Source organism: Mizuhopecten yessoensis, unplaced genomic scaffold (assembly GCF_002113885.1).
Source record: "Mizuhopecten yessoensis strain PY_sf001 unplaced genomic scaffold, ASM211388v2 scaffold5229, whole genome shotgun sequence".
Lineage (NCBI taxonomy): Eukaryota > Metazoa > Mollusca > Bivalvia > Pectinida > Pectinidae > Mizuhopecten > Mizuhopecten yessoensis.
The window spans coordinates 527077-540157 of NW_018405944.1; positions in this window are offsets into that span (position 1 = coordinate 527077).

The window sequence follows — 13081 nt, forward strand, 5'->3', positions numbered from 1 at the left end:
TTTGTTGGATAATATTCAAACTACAGTTTTCTGTTTGTTGGGTAATATTCTAACTACAGATTTCTGTTTGTTGGGTAATATTCTAACTACAGATTTTAGATCCCATGCAATGCCACTGCAAGATGTTTACTGAAACTACAAGGACATCCAAATCAATAGGTGTGCAAATGATCTTTGACTATTGCTGTTTGAAGTTACCGAAAGTCACATCATTCTTAGACACTCAGCAGATACACGAAACGCAATGGTCGGCAAAATAGTAAGATTTCGTTTATTTAGAAATTTGTTTATCTAGACATATTATCCGGGATTCAAAATGTCGGAGTATCTAGATCTGATTTAAAATCATTTTAATATTAACATCTGTTTTGTTTAAAAGAAAAATGGAAATTAGTATATCACCTTTCCCCCTGATTATGTCGACGACCTACATTCTACAATGCATTGAAAACGGATCGGAAGTTTTCCTGGTCTTAAAGTATAATTATGATAACGTATTACTACTGAAGGTCCGGTGGAAAGACCCCCGTGCAGTGTATTCTGATTTTGAGAATATTGAAAAAGCCAAAATGATTCTGCTGAGGCCCTTGCAAATACTTGGGATCCTTGGGAAAATATCATGTCTGAGCTTGCTTACATCACGAACGGTTTCACAGACACATATATTTGAGCCAGTTGAATTACCATTAAATCAACCATATGGTTTAAACAAAAAGATAAATTAATCTGCAAATCTGGAATTTCGAAATTATCTGTCGCGATACGGGCCGACCGATCTGTACAGAACTGGCATGGATTTATAACGAGCTTGTTGACAAACTTCGCTACCGTCTGATAGGGGTTTCATTCAACTACAACTTCCAGTTGTTTTCATGTCTAGATAGCGGCGCCCCCGGCGATACCTGGTACTCATCGTGTACATTAAAAACTACAACCACATGGACTAGCTTTGTCTCATCCTCTTTTTGTTCTCAAAGTTTCCCGTGCGTTTCTAGTAGGTTAAATAATTTAGCCTGTAACTATAAACTAACATGTATCATTCTATTGAATTAATTTTTAAAACTTTTTAAGTGACATACTGACAATGTAGCCGGGAGTGGAGAAATGAATGTGTTCTATGATTCGATTATTAACTGAATATGGATTATTAAATGGCCGTTTTGAAATATATATGGTTTAAATACATCTTATTTTAAATTCAAGTACATGTATCTGTACAAAATTTTGGAATCAATCATCAAAGATATATTTTTTTTGACTGTTTGAATACCAATGTTTAAAAGAGCATATGAATAATCTCATTTGAGGATTTGAAAATTGTGCACAGACAAAACAATAATGATACGCATCTTCATTACCATCAAACGCAATGACAGGTAGGTGATCATGAGACACAAATACCCACACAGAATAAATCACTGTTTTTAGCGCGACCTAAGCTGTTACTGAAAGGTTCACTCTAAACAAAGCTACTGTATATTTCCAGAGATGTAGGGGTAGCCCCTCTTCCTCCGTCATTTCTGTATCATTTACAATACCTCACCACGTGACCTCACATGGAGGGTCCCGCCACCGTGTATCATAGTACTCCAGACCGATTCCTAGATAAAAACCGCTCTTAAACAGAGCATATCTTGATAGGGGCAAAACTCCATAAATTGTCTATTGATAACATCGAATTGGAAATGATGAATTATCGTTTAAAGTATCTTTGTTTATAAACAAATCCTCCAATGTACGGCAAGAGAACACCAAGAAATGTCATTAGGGGCTATTTGAAAGGAATAAATATTTTGATAACGCCCCCAGTTAAAATCAATGTCAGATAGCTTATCACGTGATTAATAAGGGACTGCGCTCACTCAAGAAACACATTGCCCATGCATTCCATTTTCATCATTCCGGTTTTTTTACAAAAAGGAAAAGGATAACTGGTCTTTTATCAAAACATATTAAAGTATTCAGGCGCCGTTATGGTAAATGGATTTCGTTGAAGTATTTCGCCACAAAAAGTGGTTTGTCCGAAATATCGAGGTTCCGTAGAATACTGAACACAATTTGCTTCGGAATATAAAGGTTTCGTGTATACAGAGAGTTAATCATAATAAATATGAGTTCTGTGTCTATTAAAGTAAGTTGTCCCGGAATGTTGAGGGTCCTTCGCATACAGAAAGTGAATTACCAAAAATACAGGAAGTGTCTTTTCCGGAATATAAAGGTTCTAGTGCACACAGTGAACACACTGGATTGATTGTCGTTAACGAGGTCTGTGCATCCACCTTCGACTTTGATATCTGACATTAATGTTTAACAGATTCCAGAAGTCTTGTGTGGTCATACAGATCTCCAATGAATCGGTGTCTTCGTGTGGCCCTGTACGACTGTAACACTGCACGTCTGGCATGACGCTCCGGTCCAATAACTAACGTATTTTGGATAGATGAACAGTTATTGAACTGTTTTTAATTAGTGTACCGTCAATGATACTAACGGACAGCCCACAAGAGATTGTACAGCGAAACCTTACTTTAATGACACATTGTAATATCCGACATTAAGTTATGATTCATAAACACCGGTTTCTGTCTCTACCGACACACTGCCATATCAGATCAAACGGCACAGTTCCCTTCATGTCAGTAAAGACAGGTTTACTGACAGTCTTTGCTATCTGACCAACACATTCAGTACTCTTGGAGTCGGTAAGGACAAGCTTACCGACATATGGCCAAATCCTTTACTCATGGTGTATTCCAAAGATTCAAAGCCAGACATTTCGAAGCGGATAATTAAATTGATATTATAAAATGTCGTCATTACCTAAAGCACGAGGGGAAAATAGTAGGCTGGGACGACTAATATTTTCACTGTGTACGCTCTATTACTGAGCAAATTAAGCAAACTTAAATACAAAATAATGCAAAACCAAGTGATCTCTAACCATAAAACAGCTTTTAGGGCGGTTCATAGGCAAAATGAATGAACACTGCGTTACAGGAAAATGACACGAATCGGGTTTTAAGGATTTTTAATGCCTTGGATTCATGGTCGAACAGTTCACTTCTCGCACAAAAAATCCAAACGAGAGTCAAACGTGACTTCCTTGTTGTTTGTTAATTTTGTATCACGTTCGTATTACTGCTCATTCCGGTTCATAGTCTGATAATCTGAAACGAAGTTTATTTGGTTATATAGTGACATTTGAGCATAACAATGTTAATAAGGGTGAAATGAAATCCCTTCTGTTGTTGAATATCATATTCTCCTTGTTTATTTCTCAGAAACATAATGTTTACCCGTTTTCTAGTGAATATACTATGTTAACTATAACAAGAGGCCTATGGGCCTTAACGGTCACCTGATTTATGTAAAAAGTGATGTTATCGATGTTGCCAAATGAAAAAGAAATAATTTTGTAACAAAGGTAACTTGAACAACATGCAATGCAACAGGAGTGTGAAAAATCTGGGTAGTAATGTACTATGTACAAATAGTGGTTCTGTCAGTCAGCTGAATTTTGGTAAAGCACCTTAAGACCCTTCCATAGCTATGAAGAGTATTTGATTCTACCATATCTGGATCTTGAGAAGAATAATTTTTGAAATTTTAGTCAATTTGACCCTTTTTGGCCCCGCCCCTCAGGCCCCTGGTGGTCAGTCAGGACTGATTTGTGCATATCATCAAACTTCTAATCAATACTGATAATGCTTACCAAGTTTCAATTAATTCCAATGGAAATGAAACAAATGCTAGTCCAAAATGTGATTTCCCTATATAAACTATAGTAAAGTTTATCCCCTTCCCAGGGGGAAACGTGAGAATCCAAGGTCATGAAATTCACAATTTTGGTAAAGGACTTTAAGACCCTTCCATCTATGAAGAGTATTTGATTCTACCATATCTGGATCTTGAGAAGAAGATTTTTGAAATTTTAGTCAATTTGACCCTTTTTGGCCCCGCCCCTCAAGCCCCTGGGGGCTGGGGATCATATTATTCACAATTTTGGTTGACCTTTGACCATGGAAGGTTTCTGCAAAGTTTCATTGAAATTAGTCTAGGGGTTTTGGAGAAGAAGTCGAAAATGTTAATTGTTCACGGACGCACGACGGACGATGCCGGACAAAAGGCGATCGCAATAGGTCACTTGAGACTTTTCTCAGGTGACCTAAAAAAAGACACAACAACCAAATGAACCGACAACGTTGCCCTTTTTCTGTCTAATGTCTGTGATATTTGTAAATAGATATTTCAAAAGGAGCTATTGTAAAGTTGAGCTAGGTGTTAATAGAATTATATACTTCCTTGCTGAACACTTTAGTCGATATAATTTTGTTTAGTTCAATTCATTTATTCTGTTAAGCCTTACGGCTTATGAGATGCACGACATATAACAGGATACATTTAGTCACACTTTCTACAAAATAAATGCAGTTGTTCAGGAGATTAACAAGTGTAAATAGATACATGTACTCTACGGAAACATGCCGCCCGCGCGCGCGATATACACGTGTAGAACTCGACAGACAAAACAGTACAACTTCCTACCCACACACACGACATAATCCATCCAAATTTTATGATTAACGTATGTCATGATAAATACCCGTTAGTACGAAAGGGACAATTACTTTGTGTACAGCGTACTTAGTTGTTTATTGTACCGCAATTACATAGGATGATATTGTATTTTTATTGTTCATTGTACCACAACTAAATCTGATGTGTATATACAGCGAACGAACATTGCTGTTCATTGTGCCATAACTACATATATGAACAGAAAGTGTATTTATATTGCTGTTAATTGTACTTTAACTACCAAGGAGAATACAGCGTACGAATATTGCTGTTCATTATACCATAACTACAAAGGATGGTTCATTGTACCATAACTACAAAGGATGGTTCATTGTACCATAACTAAAAAGGATGGTATATTGTACCATAACTACAAAGGATGGTTCATTGTACCATAACTACAAAGGATGGTTCATTGTACCATAACTGCAAAGGATGGTTCATTGTATCATTACGACAATGGATGGTTCATTGTTCATAACAACATAGGACGACGCATTGTGTTTCTAGTTTTTCTTCATCATGTCATACTTACATAAAATGATACAGCACACTAATATTAACGAATAAATATACCATGTATGTAGTACATTGATTGCATTATAACTAAATCGGGTGAAATTAAAATTGCTGTTCATTGTGCCTTTACTACAGTTAATAATACAGTGCACTTAAATTGCTGTTTTATTGATATCAACATTTGTATTATTTGTCGATCCATTGAAAATTTCGGTCATTTATGGCAAAGTGATAAATATGTCTGTTCAATGTACAATAATTACATTAGATGATATAATGTATCTATATTGCCGTTCATTGCACCATATCTACAAAGGATGTACTTGCATTGTTGTTATAAGGTGCACTTATATGTATGTTGCTGTTCATTAAACCATAACTATATATCATTATACGGTTATTTATAGAGCTATTCCAATGTGTTAATATCAAAGAAAGCAAGAACAATTTCTCCGACTATAAACATACTGGAGGACAATAATTACAAATGAAATTGATACACTAACTAAAATGGTGGCGACAGTATGGCGAAAAATAGATCCAGTTGAAACATATAGATCCGTTAACTTTTCGTCGGCGTAAAGAAGTCTAATCTTTCTGACGTGTATTCAAACGACGATATTTAACACTGAATGGCATTGCCACAATATAACCATACCTAATTAAGATGGCATTCATATAAGGATTGACCTTCAATTTGACGGTGTATACGGTACATACATGTAGTATGACGAACACATTCCATGGTGTGCTTTAGCGCTCTGTAAAGAATATGGTCGTTGCCAACTGCGTTCATACTACCAAGTATGCTGTCTAAATGACGATCAATCCTTATATTTACACCCAAAAATTGTAGTCTTAGCAGACACGTCGAGTTATCTCCCAAGTGACGTACAACTATAGATGTCGCCACATATATATCAGTTTCTGATGCTACATACGCAGGGAAAACAGACGAAACGGGTTGCTAAGATGGTAACTACGGTAGCCATGGTCGCTAGGATAATATAGTTCCAGTGAATCTACATCGATATATGAGTTAATTTGGAAAATACACAGTGAACCACACTATCTTTTTCCCTTTATAGCTTTAAAAGTTTAAATTAATAATGCCATGAACCCTTTGAATCATTTTAAACGGTCGTCATGCACGCGCATTGACACACTGCTCAAGGAGTGAGGCGGTCGAATGTTTCAGAACGAAGCTGTTATTGCGTACGTTACCGTTGAAAGTGTATCAATGGGATAAGAAGTTTGCAAGCATCCTTCTGTTTTATAAATAGAAATAATGGATCCCGAATATGAATGAACCACGCAATGTTTGCCATCTGACTGTTACCTGGCTGGAGCGTAATCAGCGCCATATTTGAAACAGGTATCAATCCGCCGAGGCCCCTTTCACTGCGTGTAAACTAATTTATACGCAGTCAGAGTTTACTAAGCTGAAGAAGGCAGATATGAAAATATATTGGCTGTCACGCCATGACTCACGTGTTGACGTCATCAACATATTGACGTCATTATTGTAATATTTGTTACCGTTGACAATCCATCAACGCATTGTTTGGTATAGCATGCGCTCATTTGCAAAGAAAATGAACGTGATGCCTTGAGGTATTCCGGTAAGTTGGTGATGTAGAGGAAGTGTGATGGATCCAAACAGGTCTAGTCCTGCAGTCCTGCAGAACACAGATGTTGATTATTTTTTGGTTCATTTCATATCTATTATTTTTCATAAAAGCCCTATAAGGTATGGGCCCACTTGTATAAAACATCTCAACTCTTGAGATTTCCTCAAGTCTAAGATTACCCATAGACAATACATCGCTTGGGATTTTCCTTAACTTTGAGATGTTTTATACAAGTGGGCCATGGTTTTCTTTTCATAAAGTATTTATCAAAGCTAGTCATGCCGGCCTACTCGATTTCCAGTGCATCCTTACAGCTGTTGGCAGTGGTTCAGTAATCCCTATCTATGTGCAGATTCGAATGTCACTATGAAGTGGGAACACGTCAATCCGGACTCCGGTATTCGTACCCACGGAAATACAAGTATACTCGCCGAAATTCTCACGAACATTATGGTAGGTGTCATGTGACCACCGCTACTGACGACAGCTTGAACAAGCGTCAAAATTGGCAAACATTGATTTAAAGTTTACGAATGATTAAACCGATATAACACTCCAAATAAACTGGTAAAGTAGAGTATATCATTATACCTGACATGTTGCACATTTTTAGAAAAAAAAAAAGAAAAAAAAAGAAAAGAGAAAAGCAATGTATTTCCGGTTATAAAGACGTACGGTCCGCATCCATCTTTATCATCATTAAATAAAACTCGATTAGCTTAACTGACCTTCGACTTCCAACCAAATGGTCGGCGTATCGTACAAGTAGTGTGGTACAAACACGCTAAAGCAGCATCGCCATATGGTGTGATTTGTATGCACCATATGGTGTGATTTTTACGTGCCATATGGTGATTTGCAGTGTGTTGCTGGTTAAGACTTTTTATGTAATATATATATATATAATGTGTATCTACTACGCCATCAGCCATGCTCTTTCAGCCGATGGGAAGAAACACTTTGTCTGGCTTAAAACGTGATATCATTACTTTGAATTGTTTGCCTAGATGTGTGCGAGCATCAAATAGTGAACAAAAAATAAAGTTAGAACCACACCGGAATAAATGTCACAACTTCCGGGAGGATACATACAATTTCCATAAAATTGCACAATATGTTACCCCAAAAACATGACACAAAATTCATCTATTCAAAAGTTTGAGAGTCATTCATAACATTTGTTGACCATGAAAACTTCTTCACATTAGAAATGGTGCAACATTTGGGGTACACTTCCGGTTCGATCTGCTGCTGAGAAGACAAAGCGGAAGTTGTTCCAACTAAGTATGATAATCCAAAACATTTCATCCAGTACAATGATAGTGTGACATTTTGGATACCATCAAAAAGACAACGAACATCTTTTTTCTCCCGCTAGAAACCCCGGATATTTACGACGTTCTGTCGTAGTTAGAAACACAAAGCACAGAAAGCTTGACGAGTTATTTTTTACTTCATCTACCATCCTTAAAGAAGAGGCCAAACGGCCATAGCGGTCACATGGGTCATATCAAAGGTATTTCATTGTTGAGATGTGATGTTGAAATCAACATGTAAACTAAGTGAGATACAGTACTTGTCATGTCATCAAAGGATAAATATTGGTAAAGTTTTCCTTTAAGTCCCCGCCCTAGCCCCTTGGGATGGAGTAGGAATCCCTTATTTTACTATGTAATACCCTCATCTACCAAATATGATTCTGACCAAGTTTGAATAATTTCCTGCTGAAAATGGATAAAATATACCCAAAAGTGTTATTTTATATATAAACTATAGTAAATTTACCCAATCCCCAAGGGAGAACGGATGGCCCGGGTTTTTTGGAATTTACAACTTAAATAAAGCCCTTAAAGATCTTTCCATCCATGCACAGAAATTGTCTGTAGTACCCCCGAGTCTGGAGAAGATTTTTGAAATATTGGTACATTTTTCATTTTGGGCCCCGCCCTGGCCCCTGGGGTTGGAGTAGGAATCCCAATTTTACATTTTGGGACCCGCCCTGGCCCCTAGGGGTGGGGTAGGAATCCCAATTTTACATTTTGGGCCCCGCCCTGGCCCCTGGGGTTGGAGTAGGAATCCCAATTTTACATTTTGATGCATCTTCCTACATGGATAATTCTCACCAAGTAAGAATAATTTCCCACAGAAAATTGTCAAAATATACCAAAAAGTGTCAAATAAAGGTTTCCATAAAGAAGCACTAACATGTGACATTCCGTGACTTCAGCGGTAGTGGTAAGTCCATAACTGACTCTATACGCAAACACCTTACTAAAGTAGCAGAGGTCAAGGTCGGAGTCACAAAACTCGTTCAAAATGTTCTACTCATTAAGACACACATAAACAGTTGAAGTTACGTGACCCTTGCTACAGTACTTAGTCCCTAACTGATCTAAACGTAAAACCTTAATAGCTGGACCAACATATGTACGGACTAGGGTAACACTATATACCCCACACTACTTCTTGATGGGACCCCAACAATTATTACATGTACATAATTCCCGATAATTTGCAAATGTTTTGCTACGTACGATTAATGTTTTTCTCCATTTGAAGCTTCGAATTGTAAAATGATGAGCATATTCGTTGAATTTTAATTCCAGATTCCGGGACCAAATACATAACCATACTTCTTCTTCGTGGAATATTTCTGTGAACGTATTGACTTGAAAAAAATTATTTTCGCAATATTAATGATTAACAGGAACTTTCTACATGTTGGTTTGACAATGTTTCTCATTAAATTACTCTGACTTGGGTACAGTGGGTAAAGTAGACACCTAGCCTACCCTATGAAATAGCAAATCTCTAAAATCACCAAACTTGTGAAATTTATCCCAAGCTTGCTCCTTATTGGTAAACAAAGAAACGCGAGCGCCGATACGTAAGCTTATCGTGTAACAAAGGGAGCACCATACTTACTCCCGAGGACTTCCGATTTCCAGTGTAAGTAAGAACACAAATAAAACAAAACTGTCGAAGCAAGACATACAATCTTAGACATGCTGTTCTCCATAAAATACTGAAGATCGGAATTCCATGGAGGAAGTGTTTCCATAAGGAACACGATTATAAGTCAAAAAGTGCATCAGAATATATAAACTTCCTTCGTTATATATATTTCTCTACCTTAGAGCTCACAAGCATGAGCATCGATACTGCTAGCAAATAATAAAGTATGTACACAAGTTAGTTAGTTTCAAAATATGAAAATGTTAAACCTTATGGACACCTTTCAATGATATCAAATCCCTCTTTGAGCAGGTAAATGATAAATAGTAAATCTACCTGTCTGTATGATCCCGAGATTCGTTAGAGATACCAACAAAACTGTACCAGACTGTCAGGGACGGATGAGAAAGAGCACAGACCAGTCCGAGTGTATCACAAGTCATCTATCCATATCACGTGTGCACTGTTTATCGTTTTCAGAAATAGGGCATTCACGGGTTTTGTTCGTTACATAATTCCTATCGTAACATGACTGCATAATGTTTTGAAATGATAATGAGACAGGTCGATTTGGCACTCCTGATACTATGCGGATAACTGATCCACTAGTGAAGTTCCTCTTTTCTATCGATAATCAATTATAAACATTTTGAGTCACTTTTGTTATCGTCCACGACCATGATAATCATTGACAGCCGATACCACGAATAGCGCAATGAGTATACATACATTCAATCATCATAAAAGTAGTCCGCAAACGAAACTTGTCGGTATAATGTTTATTCAAACCTCTTCCAGTGTCATACCAGAGACATAGCATTTGCGTTAAATCATTTTTCCAATCATAGGTATTTTAGATAAGAAGAAAACTTTTCTGTTCATTCTCTTAAAAGTTCTTCTGGGTATACCAAGTAATTACGATTTCAAGTATCAAATTAATGATTAGTTTCTGTTATATAAACTGAATAATTATGTTCTTACGTTTTACTTGGCATTTCTCTGACTTTCCAAGGACTAAAGGAAATCGTTATGTTGAAATGTTTAAAATGGTTGTAGATTTATTTTACCCTTATTTTCAAAAACACGGATATTTCATTCACGATTTTATCAGAAATGTCTAAGAATGACGATTATAGACCCCCTCCCTAATTAGACGCACTAAATGTGCGAACGCGACGGTGATTCTGACACCGTGTGTATCGAGGATAAAGCATCCAAACAAACGAATGGCGATATCCAAACTAATTGCTTCATCTTACTCGCTTTGAACATTGTGGACATGCAAAGTGCGTCTTTTAGTCTGGTAACTAACTAAGATGACGCACTACGTCAACTTTGTTTAGGCTTTCGGCTCAGATACGAATCGACCTGCGCCTTCAACATGAAACAATTAAATGAAATATTCAAAACAAGACAGCAACAAGATATGTTTATGTTCAGTTTCTGTTAAGGTCCACGCACGTAAAGCAGATCCGATGAGCCGACAGACGTGTCTGTTGAAACAATACGGATTGTGTTCGGCGGCAGTTTGACTGTAGAATTCTAATACAAATGGAGAACACAAAATAGTGCCGAACGTTCATACATAAAGTTCATACATAAAGTCGGAATCAAAAAGAAAACGATTTAAAACAAAATGTCGATAGGAACACCATATAAAAAAGTCATTTGATATTTGATTGGCACTGGTGAAGTTGACTGCCAAGCCCATCCTTTACACAGCGTTTCAACACCAAATTGTGGGCACTCTAGATGGGATCCACGCTGATAGTCATGCTCAAAAAGACGCTTATCTGCACTCATGTTTCGATAGAGAGGCAGTCTCGAGAGAGGGCGAGAGTCTGGGGAATGCGAGACTACCACGCTTACGGTTGGCTTTCAGAAAGCCCTTCATCTATACCCAACTAGAGGACCAGTTCAGATGCCCTCATCTATACCCAACTAGAAGACCAGTTCAGATGCCTTCATCTATTCCCAACTAGAGGGCCAGTTCATATGCCTTCATCTATACCCAACTAGAGGGCCAGTTCAGATGCCTTCATCTATACCCAACTAGAGGGCCAGTTCAGATGCCTTCATCTATACCCAACTAGAGGGCCAGTTCAGATGCCTTCATCTATACCCAACTAGAGGGCCAGTTCAGATGCCTTCATCTATACCCAACTAGAGGGCCAGTTCAGATGCCTTCATCTATACCCAACTAGAGGGCCAGTTCAGATGCCTTCATCTATACCCAACTAGAGGGCCAGTTCAGATGCCTTCATCTATACCCAACTAAAGGGCCAGTTCAGATGCCTTGGCGTGTCCCTAGACCATTTTCCCCATGCTCTTCCAATTACTCCTAATTACATCCTCCGCACTATCTGTGCACGTAAAATTCCTGTTTCTCCTCCAAATTTCATTATGATCAACTTCAGCAACCCATCACATCTTGTGTCATCTCTAAAATGCAACTTCCAGGCCGGAATTCTTATGACATTTTCGCATAGCTAATGAGGCTGGGTTTAGACTTGTTATCCATCTTAAGGATGTCCGAAAACTCTCTAAATACCTGGTCGTGTTTCCATGTGACTCAATACCTGGTCGTATTTCCTAGTGACTCAACACCCGGTCGTGTTTCGATGTGACGCAATACCTGGTCGTGTTTCCATGTGACTCAACACCCGGTCGTTTTTCCAAGTGACTCAACACCTGGTCGTGTTTCGATGTGACTCAATACCTGGTCGTGTTTCTATGTGACTCAATACCTGGTCGTGTCTCGATATGATTCAACACTTGGTCGTATTTCCTAGTGACTCAACACCTGGTCGTGTTTTGATGTGACGCAATACCTGGTCGTGTTTCTATGTGACTCAACACCTGGTCGTGTTTCCATGTTACTCAATACCTGGTCGTTTTTCCAAGTGACTCAACACCTGGTCGTGTTTCGATGTGACTCAATACCTGGTCGTGTTTCCAAGTGACTCAATACCTGGTCGTGTTTCCAAGTGACTCAACAACTGGTCGTGTCTCAATGTGACTCAGCACTTGGTCATGTTTCTATTTGACTCAACATCTGGTCGTGTTTCTATGCGACTCAATTCCTGATCGTGTTCCATGTGACTCAATACCTGGTCGTGTTTCCCCGAGACTCAACAATTGGTCACGACTACATGTGACTTAACACTTGGTCACGACTACATGTGACTCAACACTTGGTCACGTCTACACGTGACTCAACACTTGGTCACGTCTACATGTGACTCAACACCTGGTCATGTCTACAAGTGACTCAACACCTGGTCATGTCTACATGTGACTCAATAATTGGTCACATCTACATGTGACTTTACACTTGGTCAAGTCTACATGTGACTCAACACTTGATCACGTCTGCATGTGACTTTACACTTGGTCAC